The following is a 17,492-nucleotide window of genomic DNA, read 5'->3' as shown; positions in this document are numbered from 1 at the left end:
AAACTGAGGCACAGGAAGTCACACAATCTGCCCAAAGTTACCTAGCCAGGAAGTGGCAGAACCAGGAATTGAAAGCTGGGCAGCCCCAGCTCATTCATTGTAGTATCTCTTTTCTGATCTTGGGCAGCACCTAGCAAAATACCCTGCTCTGGTCTTAACGGTTTATCAATAAAAACTATTGACTTATGCAAAATCAATAGCCAAGAATGCCTTGAACAAAGTCTGATTCATTAACAAGCAAATATTACTGGAACTTAAAAAGTCACCAAGCACAGATCAGAAAACAGTAGGTTTCCAAGATCAACAAAGTTGCTGGTGCTGGTACAACATTTCTGACAGTACAAAGGCTATTCATTCAATGCTTATTTCTGCACAGATGACAAAACAGCATAAACTATCACTGCTTTGTTTTGTATTTCTAGCCATTTGGATTCTTCAAATGTCAATACCACTCTTAAGAATACCCAGAAGGAACCAAGTCACAGCCTATGTTGGACCTAAACAGATCCCATGATGATCTTGGATGTATTTAAAATTTCAAAAGTATAAAAATAATTCTTTTTGAAGTTCAGAAACTTATTTCAAAATCTGAAACTTTTTAAACTAAAACAAATAGACATTTTTGAACAAGTTGCTCTTTTTGAAAGAAAGTATGTAAGATTACTTAAACATTGAAAAAAATAACATACTTAAACCTTGAAAAATAAGCATCTTTATAATTTTCCCCCAATTTTTTACCTTTATAAGAGAAAAATGAATCTGGTATAACTTGAGTCTTGCTGGCAAAAATTGGTACTTTATATTACCATCACACTGGATGTCTACTCTAGAGCTTTTGAAAGACTTTGGATTTTGAACAATCTATTTTCTTGTTTTCCTCAAATATTTCTCTCATCATAAAAGTCAGTGTGGTAGAGTTTTCCTTCTTTAATTCAAAAGAGCTCTTTTTTCTTTGATAATTTCCAGAGCTCTTACAAAAAACTTCCTTGCAAAAAGTTGCGATCACACTGAAGTGTTACAAACCAAAGTCAGAAATCATTTGAAAGTGACACAGCAGGGTTAGAAGTCCTCCCATCACAGTGGGTCATTTTAGTTCTCCTTCAACTTACTCGCATAGCTGCAAGGACATGATGGGAATCTAAGTAAAAGGCAGTGGAAGGTAGCTCACAGAAAATAGTTCAACATTCTCTCGGGCAAATCATCACATTCTAGAAATTATAAGCCAGGCTCAAAGAAGTCGCAGCAAGTTTACTCACAACAAACCTCCAGTGAGTGCCTAACCATGGTCTGTGCACATAATGAGCTTTCAGAAAATAGTAATGATTATATCATAACGGGGTTATCTGTGTTTCAACTATAATATTTTGCTCATCCTAGATCCTGCACAGAGACAATGATTATAATCATGTCACTGAAGGATTGTGTCATCAAGATTACAGATATGTCCTTACTTCTTATCTTCAGGAATATTTTTTGTTTGTTTAGTTTCAGAAAGGAAGTGTAGATTAACAGAAAATACTTTATTAAAGGCATGGTTGCCTTCATCAAAACAAAATGTAAAAAATCTCAGAGGTGAATTTACTCTGAGAACTGAAGAATAGCAAATGGGTAGGATAGGGGAAATTAACTACTGGACAGTTTTCCAGCTATATAACCAGTTTAAAGCCTCTGTTTTCAGACTCCAGGCTTTATTTGACAGTAATTGTAAGCACTTTTCTTTTTAGTATATTTGCTGCCGAAACGAGCACTGTAAGCACTTTTCATTAGTCCATGGAAAACACTTGTCTGAAAGCTCCCACATGCTACTAAAAACCTGGGAACAGAGAAAACAACAAACAATAAAACATAATTTTAAAAGATCAGGTTCAGTAGGTGATGAGACCAACAGATTACAAATGCAGCTTCAAAGAAGAAAGATCTAAACTAATTCAGCTTGTAGAAGACAGAAATCCAGAGAATAACTGTGGAAACCTAACTTGAGATGGTGGCAATCTGTCCCTAGGATGCTGTTGCATTGCACATGTGTACACATAGGAAGAGAGCCAGGGCGGGAGTCAGAAGACTGTCATCCTTACTCAGGTACCTGAGCTCCGTCTCCATGCTTCTATCATTGCCAAGGTAAGAACAAATGACCTGGACAACTGCATACTAGCTCATAAAGCTCCTGCGTGAAAGTGGCAAAAATTCCTTCTACTCACATTTCATTGACCAAAGCAAGTCACATGGTTACATATAACTTCAAAGCAGTAGGAGCATGCAGTGGAGAACTGGAAGTACAGCACTGCCTACTACAATATACTTTATGTAAATGTTTCCTTCTACTAAATAAACTGAAGGCTAAGATTTACCTTAAATATTTTGGCTGATTCCCTTAAATTTTGGAATCTCCTGCTTTTGTGGTTGTTTGGCTAGAAATTGATTGAGATTATGTCTTTTTTTTTTTTTTTTTTTGGTACGCGGGCCTCTCACTGTTGTGGCCTCTCCCGTTGCGGAGCACAGGCTCTGGATGCGCTGGCTCAGCGGCCATGGCTCAGGGGCCCAGCCGCTCTGCGGCATGTGGGATCTTCCAGGACCGGGGCACGAACCCGTGTCCCCTGAATCAGCAGGCGGACTCTCAACCACTAAGCAACCAGGGAAGCCCAGCTTAGGTAGTATTTTTAATCTTCTGATCTTACTATGTTGTTTTGTTTTAGAAGTGATTTAAATGAGGTACGTATAGTTGGATTTTGTTTTATCATCCAATCTGATGGTCTTTATTATTTATTGAGAATTCATTTATTATGATTATTGATATTTCTAGATTTATTTATACTTTGGACTGAACTATTATAATATTTTGTGTTTTCTGTTCACCATACCTTTCTCCTGTTTTATTTTCTGTTCTACTTTTCCTCAGATTTATACATTTCTATGATTTCATTTTTTTCCTTCTGCTGGTCTAGAGATTATGGATTTTACTTCTACTATTTTGCAGTTACCCTTCAGTTTTTAAAATTAATGTTCAACTATAAATTTTTCTAACAAAATTTCAATTTATTTCCTTGTGTGAATAGGACAAAGACCTTAGAATCTATCTGGCACTGCTTCCTTAGAATCCTTGTTACTGGAGCCTAGGGTTTTACTTTCATCTTTTTTCCTAGCACATACTCATGCACATACAAACGTCATTTTAACAGTGGATAGCTGAATTACTCACTTCTCAAAAAAATGTTTATCCCCTCATTTTTTTCTTTTATCTTTCCCTTACCTCTGAATGTTTCCTTCTTCTTAAATATGGAATTTTGCCTGTTTTGTTTTATTTTTCAGTAAGAGTCCGTGGGAAAATGTGTTCCTTCATCCTTGAATGAGCTTTAACTTGATATAAAATTCTGGATAGATAGATTTTCTCTAAGAGCTTTGAAGATAAAATTTTATTTCTTCTGGTACCTACTGGTAATAAGTCTAATTGTAGGCCATCTGGTCTTTTCTCTATGAGTAGATTTTAAGAATATCTTTGTGTTTTGCTCTTTTATTTTAATGTGTCTAGTTGTGCATTTACCTTTAATTATCTGGAGTATATTTTCAATCTGACAGCCTACGTCATCAACTCTAAAAATTCTCAGGTTTTATCTTTCCGCCTGTTGCTTCTGCCTTTTCTCCTCTTCTCTTCTGGGATTCCGTGTGTGTGCGTGTGTGTGTGTGTGTGTTCATTCATTTATTCACTCGTTCATTGATTTTTAATTATCTCCTTATCAATCTATCTCTTAACTGTTCTTACAAAAATTTTTTTCTCTTTGCCTTTCTGCTATATTCTGGGTGAATGCCTTAGTATTACCTCCCATTTCATTCATGTTACTTTGATCATTCCAGTTTAGAGTTTATCCAGTTTACTAAGTTTTAAAAAGCATCTTTTTGCATAATTTCTCACTTCTTTGGAATGATGCTATTCCTTTTTGCACCTCTTTGATAACTCTAGATATACTTATCTTAAAGTTTTTTTAAGGTGGCACATTTATTTTTGTTTTGTCTAGAATGATATCATTTCCCAATATTTGATTTTACTTGGTGCCTTTATTTTGTTAATTTTCTTTTTTGGTTTTGAGGTCCACCTTGAGTTGGTGCTACTTTTCTTTTTCTCTCTCTTCCTCCTTTCTATTAAGAGGTTTTGTGATTGCCTCAGCTCAGCCCCTAGGACCTGTGGTTCAAAACCTGGTCTTCTCTTGATGCTTAGGGTTCTTATTCGACCATGATATTGGGAAGAGTTTAAAGTCAGATGATATGCTGGCTAGACTTGGTCACAAAGGTTGAATCTGTCCTGGTGTCTGCCTTGGCACTCAGACTGTTACAAGCTATAGCTCTGGGCAGCAAACAGCAGCACATTTTATTTTATTCTTCCCAGGATGGAAAGAGGGAGGAAAGTGTCTTGACACTGCACCCTACTTCTCTGTGGTCCTGGGGAGTTGTATCCCCGCTGTCTCTGCACACTTGCTGGTGAGAATGGCAGTCCTGTGACTTCAGACCCACATTTCCCTTCAGTTCCTGGTTTATACATTTTTTAAAAAGATTTATTTATTTATTTGGTTGCACCAGATCTTAGTTGCGGCAGGCAGGCTCTTTAGTTGCAGCACGCATGTGGGAGCTAGTTCCCCGACCAGGGATCGAACTGGGCCCCCTGCATTGGGAGCACTGAGTCTTAATCACTACACCACCAGGGAAGTCCCGAGACTTATTCTTTTATTTTAATTTATTTACTTTTGGCTGCGCTGGGTCTGTTGCTGCGCACGGGCTTTCTCTAGTTGTGGTGAGCCGGGCTACTCTTCATTACTGTGGCTTCTCTCGTTGTGGAGCACGGGCTCTAGGCGCGCAGGCTTCAGTAGTTGCGGCGTGCAGGCTCAGTAGTTGTGGTGCACGGGCTTAATTGCTCCGCAGCATGTGGGATCTTCCCGGACCAGGGCTCAAACCCGTGTCCCCTGCATTGGCAGGCGGATTCTTAACGAGTGTGCCACCAGGGAAGCCCTATACATTTTTTATAATATTTTTTCTCCCACTGTTGTTCGCTTGGATGTGGACTTTGTCGGTGGCTCAAAGTGTGAACTTTGAATGTCATTTTGATAAGAGGGCTACACTCTTTTATTATCTGCTTTAAAAAAAATCCCCCAACTCAACAGCGCATCCTAACCCCACTCTGGCTGCGTGGGGTAGACGTGTGGCCGCGGACTTCCTCTCTCTGCGCGTTCCCGCTCCCATCAGCCGCGGGCGCGTTGCACGGCACCCCATTCAACCGGCGCAGCCCATCCCTGAGCAAAAAATGAGCAGAAGCTGCAGTGATTTTAAGCTTCTCTCTCTTATGTAAGGACTGAAAGGTAAATTACCTAAACCATTTTCTCGTAAAAATAAAGATGAAAAATGTTCATATTCATTCAGGTGTAGTGATAGGATTTCTTGTTTCAACTGGACAGTGGATGCGGCTCACCTCTCCGCTACTGCCCCCTAGAAGTCTTTAATCTCCTAACTCTATTTTCCACATCCTGGTCATCAGCCAGGGAAAGCTGATAAAATGAGGCATTGTCTTACTAAAAAAACAAAAACAAAAACAAAACAAACAGACAGAAAAACCCACCACCAACAACAAAAACAAACCATTGTTTACTATGGGTTGTAATAGATTTTGAAAACTAGTATAAATGATACTTTTAAAGTAAACATCTCAGAATCATACTTGTGATGTTTTTCACCCCCTTTTTGGGAAAGAGTGGAATGGAGATGATGAGGGAGGTTTCATTTAGATTTGTTTTAAATTTTAAAAAGCTGTTCTTTTAAATTTACCATCTGTTACTTCAGTGCTTGCAAGTGGCTATGGTAAGTGTTCGGGGCTACCAGACTGAACCATGGTATAATCCGGTATGGCTTGACCCCTACTGGGCCTTTCTCGTGGAGGGAGACCAACTTATTGTGAGTCTTGTCACATTACAAGAGAGTTTCTTTGCAAATGTGTTAGCCTTCTGGTTGATGCACAGCAAAGATAAGAATTAGTTATAGACTTTCTTGTGAGTCATTTGAACTACAAGGTGCTAATTCTGTGAAGAAAATTCTGTCATTCTCCTGAGAGAAACTTCTATACATACACCAGTACATCAACATTTTTACACAGATCTTAAATAACACAAAGTAAATATGCTTAAGGCATGCAGTTAGTCTTTGCTAAGAAAGAATGATTCATATTGTCAGTTTTCAGTTGCCATCCCTTTCCTAGAGATACTTTTATTTGAGTTGAAGAAATTACTAGAAATATATTGCTTATAGCAGTGTTGATATAGCTATCTGGAGACTGTGATGTGTGCTCTATGACATGGTATATGGGAGAAAGGAGATATTCACTAAGATGAATGAGTTTAACCTTATTAACCTGAATTCAATTAGAATATCAGTGAAGACTTATTTATATTTTTTAGTGAAAAAAATATTTTTCTTGAGCACTATACACTGAAATTGCCTAGAGATACTGACCGACCCAATAGCAATGAGTTAACCGAGTTCCTAGAATTTGGTCTTTAAATACCATTTTCCAGAAAAAGAGATCTGGGTCCTTGAAAAAGGAGGCTGATGGTAGGTCTAAGGTAGGAAATGTACTAGATAAGTTTGAAACTTTTTATCCAAGGCTAGTAGGATTGTGTGAAAAAGACTCAGGAGCCAACTTGAATAAGCTCCCACTGTCTGAAGGTTAGATGACCTAAGTGTCAATAAGGACAATAATTCCCATGGATTGAAACACATCAAATATGTTTAAATCCACGAGTTCAAAATGATATTTAAATACATAGATCATCTTTGGAGAATACTAGGGCTTTGAGTTATTATTTTGGAAACTGGTAAATAAAGGATAAAACCTTTATCCTGCCTTTTCTCTAAATATTCAGAATAACCAAATTAGGGATGAGAGAAAGTGTTTCTTATACATGTATTCAGGTTAATAAATGAAAAAGGAAAAGTAGAAGGAAAACATCACATTTTGAAATCCCCAAATAATTGTTAATACCACCGAATGACTGTATGTGCTTCTGATGAAAGTATCCAATATCACTTATTAAGTAGTCTTCATATATACACACATACACATACCATCACCACCACCACCACCAAACCTGAATTTAACCACATGTGAAGACAGAGAAATATGAGGGCCAAAAACATGTCTAAAACAAGACAAAACAAAAATATGAACTGTAGGAAACTTTATGAGACAAGTGACTCAGCTTCTCTTTCTCCCCATCCTCTTCCTCCTCCTTCTTCAACAACAACAAAACTGCAAGAGGAAAAAAGAGATGGAGAAAAAAATCCTATAGATTAAGAGCCAAGAGCATATTCATCCAATGCAAGGGACAGAGCTTTTGTAATCGTGATTCAAACAAATTTAGAGAACATTTATAGTATAATTTGGGAAATGGGAGCACTGACTGGATATTTGAGTAGATTCAAGAATTGCAGCTGATTAGGGAGATATATTGATAACATTGCGTCATGTTTTAAAAATGTAAACATAGTAAATTGCTGTATTGAACCAGTCTGCTGAGGCAGGATAAGCGGGAGTCAGGTGGGGATGGAGGGGTGGAGGGGTCGTGGAGGTGGGAAAGGAAAGTCTGTTGCCTCCTTTTGCCAAAAGAATAAACTGTAACTTGTATTTCAAATTTGGTTTTAACTCACCCTGAAGCATGTGTATGAGCCGTTTAACAAATGAGTCGATGATACTCTTAAGGTACATAGATAGTGGAAAAAGTTCCTCTCTAGCTCATTTTTCTCTACTATTTAGAAAGAAAGTGTATAGAAACTTCATAACAGATTCAAGCATCTCCATATATATTAGAGTTGACAGAAAAGAAGTCTCACTACCTAATGAAAGAGTTAAAATATATATATGCTTGCATTTTAGTATTTTGTGTTTGTTAAAATTTGGTAGAATCCTAAGATTTTTTCCCTTTTCCTCCCTAAATTAATTATCCAATATTGAGCTAGAAGACAACCATAAGAGTAAAAAATAATAAAGAAAGAAAAAGGAAATCTTGAAGCTGAATATTTTGATACTTACATAAACAATTTTTTCCCCTATGGTACATATTTCCTTTGCCATAACAAAGTATCATGGAATGATGCACTTCAGCAGTAATTCCTATAGCATTTCTTGAATGACTTTGCCTCCACTTAAAACTGTTGAAAGTTTTCCTAGGTTGTGAGATCTCTGAGAAGGTAACATATTTGATCCAAAAACACATATATGTGAAATGCCTGAAACACAGTTGATGCCTGGAAGTTATAATTATTATGTCAGAAAAAAATAATATTAGCATACGCGTTGATTTTCCCCATTTCCTTGCCTGTCAAAGAAAATCTGCATTGGTGAGCCCAGTTTTCTACCTCTTCCCACATCCTAAAAAAGGATGGATAATTTTGTGCTGAATTTAAGCCTAAATTAATCTACTAAACAATGTGATAAGAAAGAGGAGAGAGAAAAGGAGGAGGGCAATATTAGGTAGGCTGGGAGTTTAAGAGGGTTTTTTTGGGGGGGGGTAGGGTTTGGGATGAGGGAAGAGGAATTTAATAAAAGCGAATGTGGTGTATGTATTTGGATCCTCTTGAATGTCCTTTAAGAGTCACTAGTAAATGATGGAATTCTTCTTAATTACATTTCAATAGTTGAACTACATTTCTTGAATAAATGTAGCACTGTTAGGGGACTGAACCCTGAGTATCTCTGGATTTACAAGGTTTACAATATTATTTACTTGAAAGATGCATAGTAAAGGATTACCAGTGCCCAAAGAGAAGCTTGTCCTTTGCCTTCAACTCCTGGGAGATCTCTGGAATGTCCTGCCTGCTAAGTGGGTCTTTGTTTACCTGGGGGCCTTGGGCCACTCCAGATATTCTATTCGAACTCTGTGATTTATGGTGAAGGCTTTGGGCCACACAGTATCATCTCTAACAGGGGAGAGGTGGGGCTGGGGGCTATAGACTAAGGTCAACTATGTGAGCAGTCAACCAAGTCTTACCTGACTGAACCCCCATAAAAACTCTCGACACCAAGGATGAGATGAGCTTCTCTGGTTATCACAGCTCAGTGTGTCTTGTCACACCTAATTGCTGGGAGAAACAGGCATGGTCCACACAAATTCATTGGGAGAGGATAGTTGAAGACGGGTGCTTGGCATTTCCTGGACACTGTCCTATGTGCTTCCTCCCTTGGCTGGTACTATTCTGTATCCTTTCACAATAATAAACCATAACCATGAGTAGGACAGCCCTGGGAGTCCTTCTAGTGAATTATCAAGCTGGACGGTTGTCTTAAAGACCTCTTGAACTTATGACTGGCATCAGGAGTCTTGGGGACTCACAAACTTTGCAGAAGTGCATGGCGAGATAATATTTCTACACACAAATGCAAAGTGAAAGAATTTACGGAAAATCCTAAAAGTGAAAAAGGGAACTACACTTAGAAGGGAACAAGTCTAAAACTGTAGACCAATAAGCTATACTTCCAGAACAAATATTAAAATACATATTCAGGGCTTCCCTGGTGGCGCAGTGGTTGAGAGTCCACCTGCCAAGGCAGGGGACACGGGTTCGTGCCCCGGTCCAGGAGGATCCCACATGCCGCGGAGCGGCTGGGCCCGTGAGCCATGGCCGCTGAGCCTGCGTGTCCGGAGCCTGTGCTCCGCAACAGGAGAGGCCGCAACAGTGAGAGGCCCACGTACCGCAAAAAAAAAAAAAAGAAAAAGAAAAAAATACATATTCAAAACAGCAAACTATAGAAAATAAAGCTTTTAAAGGAGTAAATCTTAATCTAGCTTTTATTTACAATAGTGATAAATCTAGTAAATTGGGGGCATATAATGGGTATAATACATATCAACTTTAGTAAAATTGTTATTTGGTCTCAAGGTTTGAATCTTTAAAGCATCTCATGTTAAATGGGATCCAAAAGGGCTGTTAAACTCATCTAATTCAATAGTGACCTGTGCACAGTACAAAAAAGTAACTCATGAAAGCGGAAAGCTATACAAATGCAAGCTAGGACAGAATGTGTTTTGCAAATGTATGGCATAAATTGTATGATTATGATTCTGCCATAAAAAATGTATGGCAGAATCATAAAAACCACAAGTTAAGTAGGAGTTAGCAGTGTGTCATTGTAATTCTAAAAGTTAATAAAATACTGAATTATCTAAATAAGAGAATGGCATATGAAGCTTAGTCTGTCACTGTGTTCTATTCTGGTGAGATCATTTTTAATTATTGCATTCATTTTTAAACCCCATGTTTAGTGAAAGAGACTTCAGCATTTTGGGTTCCAATCCTAGCTTTGCCACTGACAGACTGGCTCTATAATGGAACTGTTCAGGAACTGAGGTCCCCAGTTCTCCTCAATTCCATATCCTGTTAATTGAGAGTATTGGGTCAGAAACACACTTAAATGGCCACATAGATCTAAAATCCTTAGTTCATCAAGAAAAGACGTTATTAAAAGGGGTGTGTGTTGGGAGGTCTAAATCGCAATGTCTCTGTATACAAAGACATATAGGAGACCCTGAGGTACCATCATCCACTGATAAGCTCTCACAGGGGACAAGTCAGGAGACTGAGTTCACAGGGCACTACAGATGCCAAGACTACAATCTGCTCCCACAATCCATTTCTCTATCTTTCTTTAGAACAGAAACCTCGACATGGGTTAGCAGGTGTCTGGCTAGGAGATACATGTCACAACCTCCCTGCAGTTAAGTGTGGCCAGTTGAATATGAGCGACAGGAGTGGAGGCAGATTCTTCATCACATCATTTCTTTTACTCTTCCTTCAGGCAGGGGCACAGTTATGACAGCCAACTTTGATCATGAGATGCTAGAGGATGGCAGTACAATACGCTTTAGATAATTTCGTGGACAGAGCCTCCTTCTGTTGTGCTATGAGAAAGAGAAAAAGAATCTGTCCTATTTGAGCCACTGTATTTTATAGATGCTTTGTTACAGCCACCTCATTGTGTCCTAACTTATTTAGAAACTGGTACTGGAAATAGGATGTTATCAAATAAAAGCCTAAAACAAGTATAAGAAATGAGGAAATGTTGCAGGCAGGAAATCTGATGACCCTTGTTATGCCATGGCCAAACATTTGGCAAAGTTCTTGCTTATTTTAGCTCCGGAGCCCATGATTCTAGGAGGAGAGATTGAGAAGACTCAGGATGTTAGTACGTGTTTGTTGCTTCTTACTGCATTGAACAAGATATGATGAGAGAGGTGAAGCCAGGCATCCATTAACCAGCCTGCAAGCATAAATGCTTAGGCATTGCACTTCTGTCCTGACTGAGACCTGCAATCTAAGTTGCCTGGGAGTCCAGTGATTGAGGGCTTAATCAAGCTAGAAAAGCCAACTGCAACTTTATGATGAAGAGCAGGAGATAGTAATGTTTCTCAGAAGCCATACCAGGCCTTCCATTGAAAGCTCTTTCTCAGACAATGGGAATCAACTCAACTGCAAAGATCATTTAGTTGAAGGAGAAAGGGACAGCCAAGCACAGAGGCCAGTAAATAAAAGAGGGGAAGCGGCAGATGAAAGAACTATGACCACCCGAGGCCTTTGCTAATGTTAGTTTCATATGGAACTAACTAGAAGCTAATAGACTGAAGCATATTAAGTTTTTGAGCAAATTGTTCTGCTGAAAAACAAAACATAAACCAGGCTTACAGAAGTCTATGACAGTTTGCCATGCCCCTTCCCACCCTGAAGCAACCCTGGGTCCCCAAATCCATACCTCCAATGTCCACTTCAGATGTGACCATGGTGGACAGTGAACAAGAGGGTGCCTCCCAGAGAACAGACCGGATGAAACCAAGCACCTTAATACCAGAGGGGACTTTCCATAACTGATGCCCAGCAAACGTTGTTCACTGCCATGGACCACTCACTGGTCCCATTCTTCCCTTTTCTGAATGAGAGTTTTACCTGTGATTACCTCGTTCCTAGTCCACAATTGTGTATTGGCTGGTTGGGGGCTAGATCATGCCCTTTCTGTTTACGGGTCCCTGCACTGGAGGGGGTCGTATCAGGACCTGATAGAGGACACTGAGAGTCAACCAGAATTCCTGGCCTCTGAGCTGGATGAGTGAATGGGATTTCAGGATGTACCCCTTTGAGGGGTGTGCTCTGTGTATGGGAACAAAGGCGCGCTTGGATAATGGAGCAGGAAGCCAGAAGGAGAGATTTGTAATGGATACTAGTTTTATTCTACCTTCTTCCTTTAGTAATAGAAACCCTTCAGATTTAATTGGCACTCATGGCTAGAGATTACAGTTCATCCTTCTGTGCAATCCACCTAACCAGGAGTCCTAATTTATTTCAAAAGGGATGCAAGTAGGAGTGTTTTGTGAAGGTTTTGTGCCACATCTTTAAAAAGGAAGATGATTGTCTCCACTCTCCCTTCCATGGAGCTGGAAGGCGGAAACAATGCTGGTGAGCCTGCTTTGATCCTGGAGTAAAAGCAGCCCCCTAGGGCATGGCAGAGTAACAGGACAAAAGGAGTCAGCAACCCTGGATTAGAGCTGCTCCGCTCACCTTTTCCGGACCACAACCTAACCCAGGGCTGTCATGTGGAAGAGAAAGAAATTTCCATGTGTTTGGAACCCTTGTTTTTCTGGATTTCATTGTTTTGAAGCTTAGTCTGTATTCTAACCCCATATCTATCATTTGACGATGTTTACATGCCCAGCATTAGTGAGCTATAGTAGGGTTTTAATAGTAACTTATTAAAAAATAGTGTACTTTAGAATTGTTTTAGACTTACTGTAAAATTGTAAAGATAATACAGAGTTCCCATACATCTCACACAGAGTTTCACCTATTATTAACATCCTACATTAGCATGGTAGCTTTGTCACAATTCATGAATCAATTATAAACTAAAGCCTTAGATATGAGGGTGATCTGGCTGTGATATCTGTCACACTATTGATCACCAGGATTGATGTGGCTGATCTTGCTGGCTAGGAAGGTGACCTCCCTCTCTCATTGCTCCATATGTGTCCCTCCCAAAACTGCCCACTTGGTCGGCCTTCCCCGATAGAGGAGGACCGTTCTTGGGTCAAGGGTCTACTAATTGCTGTGCTCCCCTGCTAGACCTGCACACAAGATCTCAAGGTCCATTTGTAGGAGAACGTAGGGTAGCCAAACTTCCAGGACTCCAGACATACCCTAATGAGTCTGCATGTGGCAGTCTGCCTTTTTTTAAAAAAAAAAAACAAAAAGAAAAAAAAGAAAGAAAAAGCAACACTAGAGCCTATATTTTATTCAGAATTCTTTAGTTTTAACTTAAGGTCATTTTTTTTTGTTCCAGGATCTCATCCAGGAACCATATTACATTTAGTTGTCACGTCTCAGGCTCTTTTTTTGCTGTGATGGTGTCTCGGACTTTTAAATTTTTGATGCCTTTGTTAGTTTTGAGGAGTATTGTCTCCTCAATGAAGATGTGTGTTTTTCTCATGATTAGACTGGAGTTCTGGGATTTGGGGAAGAAGGTTACAGAGATATTGTGCTATTTTGATCACATCCTATCAAGTACATGCTAGTAATACCATTAATTATTATTGACATTAATCTTGATTACCTTTCTGAGGTAGTGTTTGTCAGGTCCCTCCTCCATAAAGTTACTCTTTTCTTCCCCATCCCATACTGTGGTCTGGAAGATATGCACTATGCAGCCCACGCACAGGAAGTGAAGAGTTATATTCTACCTCCTTGAGGATGGAGTAGCTATATAAATTATTTGGAATTCTACATGGCAGATTTGTGTCTCCTCCATTATTTATTTATTCAAATGTTTATTGATGCCAGCACAGACTCGCAAATCTTATTTTATACTTTGGGTTATAATTCAATGCTACATTATTTATTTAGTTGCTCAAATACCAGCTTTGGCCATTGGGAGTGCTTTCAATTGACGCCTATGTCCCTTTGACATATCCACATCATTTGTGTGTACATATGTGTGTGCATGTATATGTTTGAGCACTTCCTTATTTCCTGGCACTATAAGATGCTCCGGGTTCATCTTCTCTACATCCTGCCCCAGCCCTAGAACCAGCCATTTCTCCAAGGAGTCTTGGTCACTTTTATTGGTGAATGGTATTAAAAAATCAAGATCTGGATTCATTGCTTCTAGGCTCTGTCAGCTGACAGAGCAAGAAAATATGTGTGTGTATACTAACACATGTAAATGCACATACCTTTAGATATTTCTGTGTGTAACCATCCATATCTATATTAAACTAAACATGAAATCATACTGATGTCTTTAACTCACTCATTACCACAGGGACCATTCCTGTCTCTTCCCCTCCTTATCTGTAACCTCCCACTCCAACGGTGAGAAATGTGGATCCCACCAACCACTGTCTATTTACTGAATTATTCAATTCCAATGTATACGTATGTATAGTGGTTTCAGAATTGTTAACCTGTACTCCATGAAAAACAACTCGGTCAACTAGAGTACAGTGATCTGTACAGTTGCTGTGTCTTTAGTCTTACACACTCCACTCATTTCCAAAGTTACTGTTCACTCATTTTCAGAGCTACTAAGGTCAGCCCCTTTTCCCCTCACCCCCTTTACTGAGACTGTTTCATACATTTGCAATACCATTGGATCCTTTTGCAACACTCTGCATTCCATCCTGGGATCCCTTGCCCCTGAACACCTAAATGAGATTTAAAATTCGCATATATTAAGGTTCATTCTTTGTACTGCTAAGTTCTGTGGGTTTTGACAAGTGCATAGTGTCATGTATTCACCATTGCAATATACAGTATAGTTCGAGTGCACTAAAAAATTCCCCATGCTTCACCTATTCAGCTCTCCATCTCCCCAGGCGCACTCCTCCTGAAGCCCCAGCAATCACTAATTTACTTACTGTCTCCATGGTTTTGCCTTTTCCAGAATGTCACATAAGTGGAATCATATAGTATGGAGCCTTTTTCAGACTGGCTTTTTTCATTTAGCAATATGCATTTAAGAAGTATCCATGTTTCTGCAGATTTGATAGTTCATTCATTTTCATTGCTGAGTATTACTCCATTGAATGGATGTACCACAGTTTTGTCAAGACATTTGTTTATTGAAGGGCATCTTGGTTTCTTCCAGTTTTTGATGATTATAAATAGAACTGCTATAAACATTTACATGCAGCTTTTTGTATGGACATAAGTTTTCAAATTAGTTGGGTAGAAACCTAGGAGCACAATTGCTAAATTATGTGAAAGAATGTTTATCGTTGTAAGAAACTGCCAAACTGTCTTCCAAAGTGGCTGTACCATTTTGCATTCCCATCATCAATGAATGAGAGTTCCTGATGCTCTGCATCCTTGCCAGCAATTGGCATTCTCAGTTTTTAGTTTTTAGCCATTCTAATAGGCATAAAGTAGTATCTTATCTGTGTTTTAATTTGCATTTCCTTAATGAAAAATGATGTTGAGTATCTTTCATATGTTTATTTGCCATCTTCTTTGGTTAGGTGTCTGTTTAGATCTTTTGCCCATTTTTTAAAATAAGTTTTTTGTTTCCTTATTGTTTAGTTCTAAGAGTTCTTTGGTATGGAGGACAAATTCTTTATCAGATATCTACTTTGCAAATATTTTCTCCCAGTCTGTGGCTTATCTTTTCATTCTCTTAACAGTGCCTTTCACAGAGCACAAGTTTTTAATTTTAATAAAGCTGACTGAAATTTCTTCTATAGATTGTGCTTTTGATGTTATATCCAAAAACTCTTCACCAAGTTTAAGGTCACATTGTTTTTCTCCTACATTTTCTTCTGGAAGTTTTATGGTTTTGCATTTTACATTTAAGTCTATGATCCATTTTGAGTTAATTTTTGTAAAAGATGTAAAGTCTGGGTCTAGGTACTTTTTTTTTTTCTTTTTTGCATATGGGTGTCCAATTATTTCAGCACCATTTGTTGAAAAGACTATTCTTTCTTGATTGAATTGTCTTCGTGCTTTTGTCAAAAATCAGTAGACTGTATTTGTCTCAAAATAATTTTCATCTGTTCATGAAACCAATAGTAGTCAACAATATTTTAATGACACAAATTTAAAAGGCATAAATGAATTTTATGAAATGCCACCATTCATTTGATAATCTATATATTTTTAATAATCCATTATGAAACAACCACGGCCTGTATCTTGCCTGCTTCTTCAACCTCATCTCTTTGTGTTCACTAATTCCAGCCTCCTGGCAATCTTTCTGTGATTTCTTTAAATCACATCAAAGCTGCAGTTGCCTTAGGGACTAAACACTTTCTTGTGGGAGACTTTCAATCCAGTTTGCCTTTATGGGCCTGAAGTGTCCTTGAAGTTCATGATCTTTCCTTTTCTCTTGGGAAAGGAGATAAAATTAACAAGTTGTGCCTGTCAAGAAAGTTATATCAATATCTAAATGTTCCTTTCCACCAGATACATTATTCATATTGCAACAAAGGACGAGAACATGTAACATTCATAAAATTCCCGTGGGAAGTCTCTTCTAGATCTGAAATTATGCTGCCTAATTGTTTACTGTTTCTATTCGGAAAACAGAAAGGAATCTGATCCTGAGTGCTGCCTCAAATGAGGTGAGGAAACGTCATGCCTGGCCCATTGTTTCCACTTCAGGTGAATGCTGGTTCAGAACCACCTTAGACAAAGTCACTCCTTTATCCAAGTGAGCAACTTCAGCCTGAGGACCAGGTCAAAGTAGCCATTTGCTGTAACCCACCCCCTGGCAGAGAGCTGAAAGCTATCTAAGTAATATCTGAATATTGTTTTGTGTGAGGAATACAGGAAGCTTAAAAATGCTTTGACTATTCTCTGTCTCTTGGCATCTGTGAACTTTTATCTCGTGTTTAAGAGAAGCACGGACACATTTAGCCCAGAAAGTGGTCTGATTTTGGCTGATCCTAAAACATCTCCTCCTGGAGTGCTTTTCCCCAACCTGGTTCCTTCTCATCATTCAGCTCTTATTTGAAATATCATCTGACAACATTATTTTTAAATACTACCCTTTGACCTAGTCGCTGCATTTTATTTCCTTCCTGGTCTTAATTGCTTTCAGAAATTATTGTGTTTATTTATTTTTTGTCTTTCAAACTGTGCCTCCACCCTTCCTTTAGAATTTAAGTTCCATGAGGGCAGGAGCCTTGGTTATTTTTGTTATCACTCAGATCTGGAACACAGTTTCTAAACGAAGATTTTTAAATTATTGGATAACAGAACAAATGAATGAGAGAATGAATGAGTGACAGTAGATTATAAACAATGCATTTTTTCCTACAGAGTCTAGAATGATTGAGTATTTCAATGTATTAATGAGAAGAATGTTTCAAAGAGGCAATGAAGTTAAAAAATCTTTCCCAGATGGATTTATAAGGCAATGATAATGATCAGTTTCCTCTCTTCTAGTGAAAAAACGGAAACCATTACCTAACTCAGGAGACATTTGA

The sequence above is a fragment of the Mesoplodon densirostris genome, chromosome 17 (genome assembly GCF_025265405.1).
Source record: "Mesoplodon densirostris isolate mMesDen1 chromosome 17, mMesDen1 primary haplotype, whole genome shotgun sequence".
Taxonomy (NCBI): Eukaryota; Metazoa; Chordata; class Mammalia; order Artiodactyla; family Ziphiidae; genus Mesoplodon; species Mesoplodon densirostris.
The sequence above is the reverse complement of the archived record's forward strand: the minus strand, read 5'-3'. Positions refer to the sequence as shown.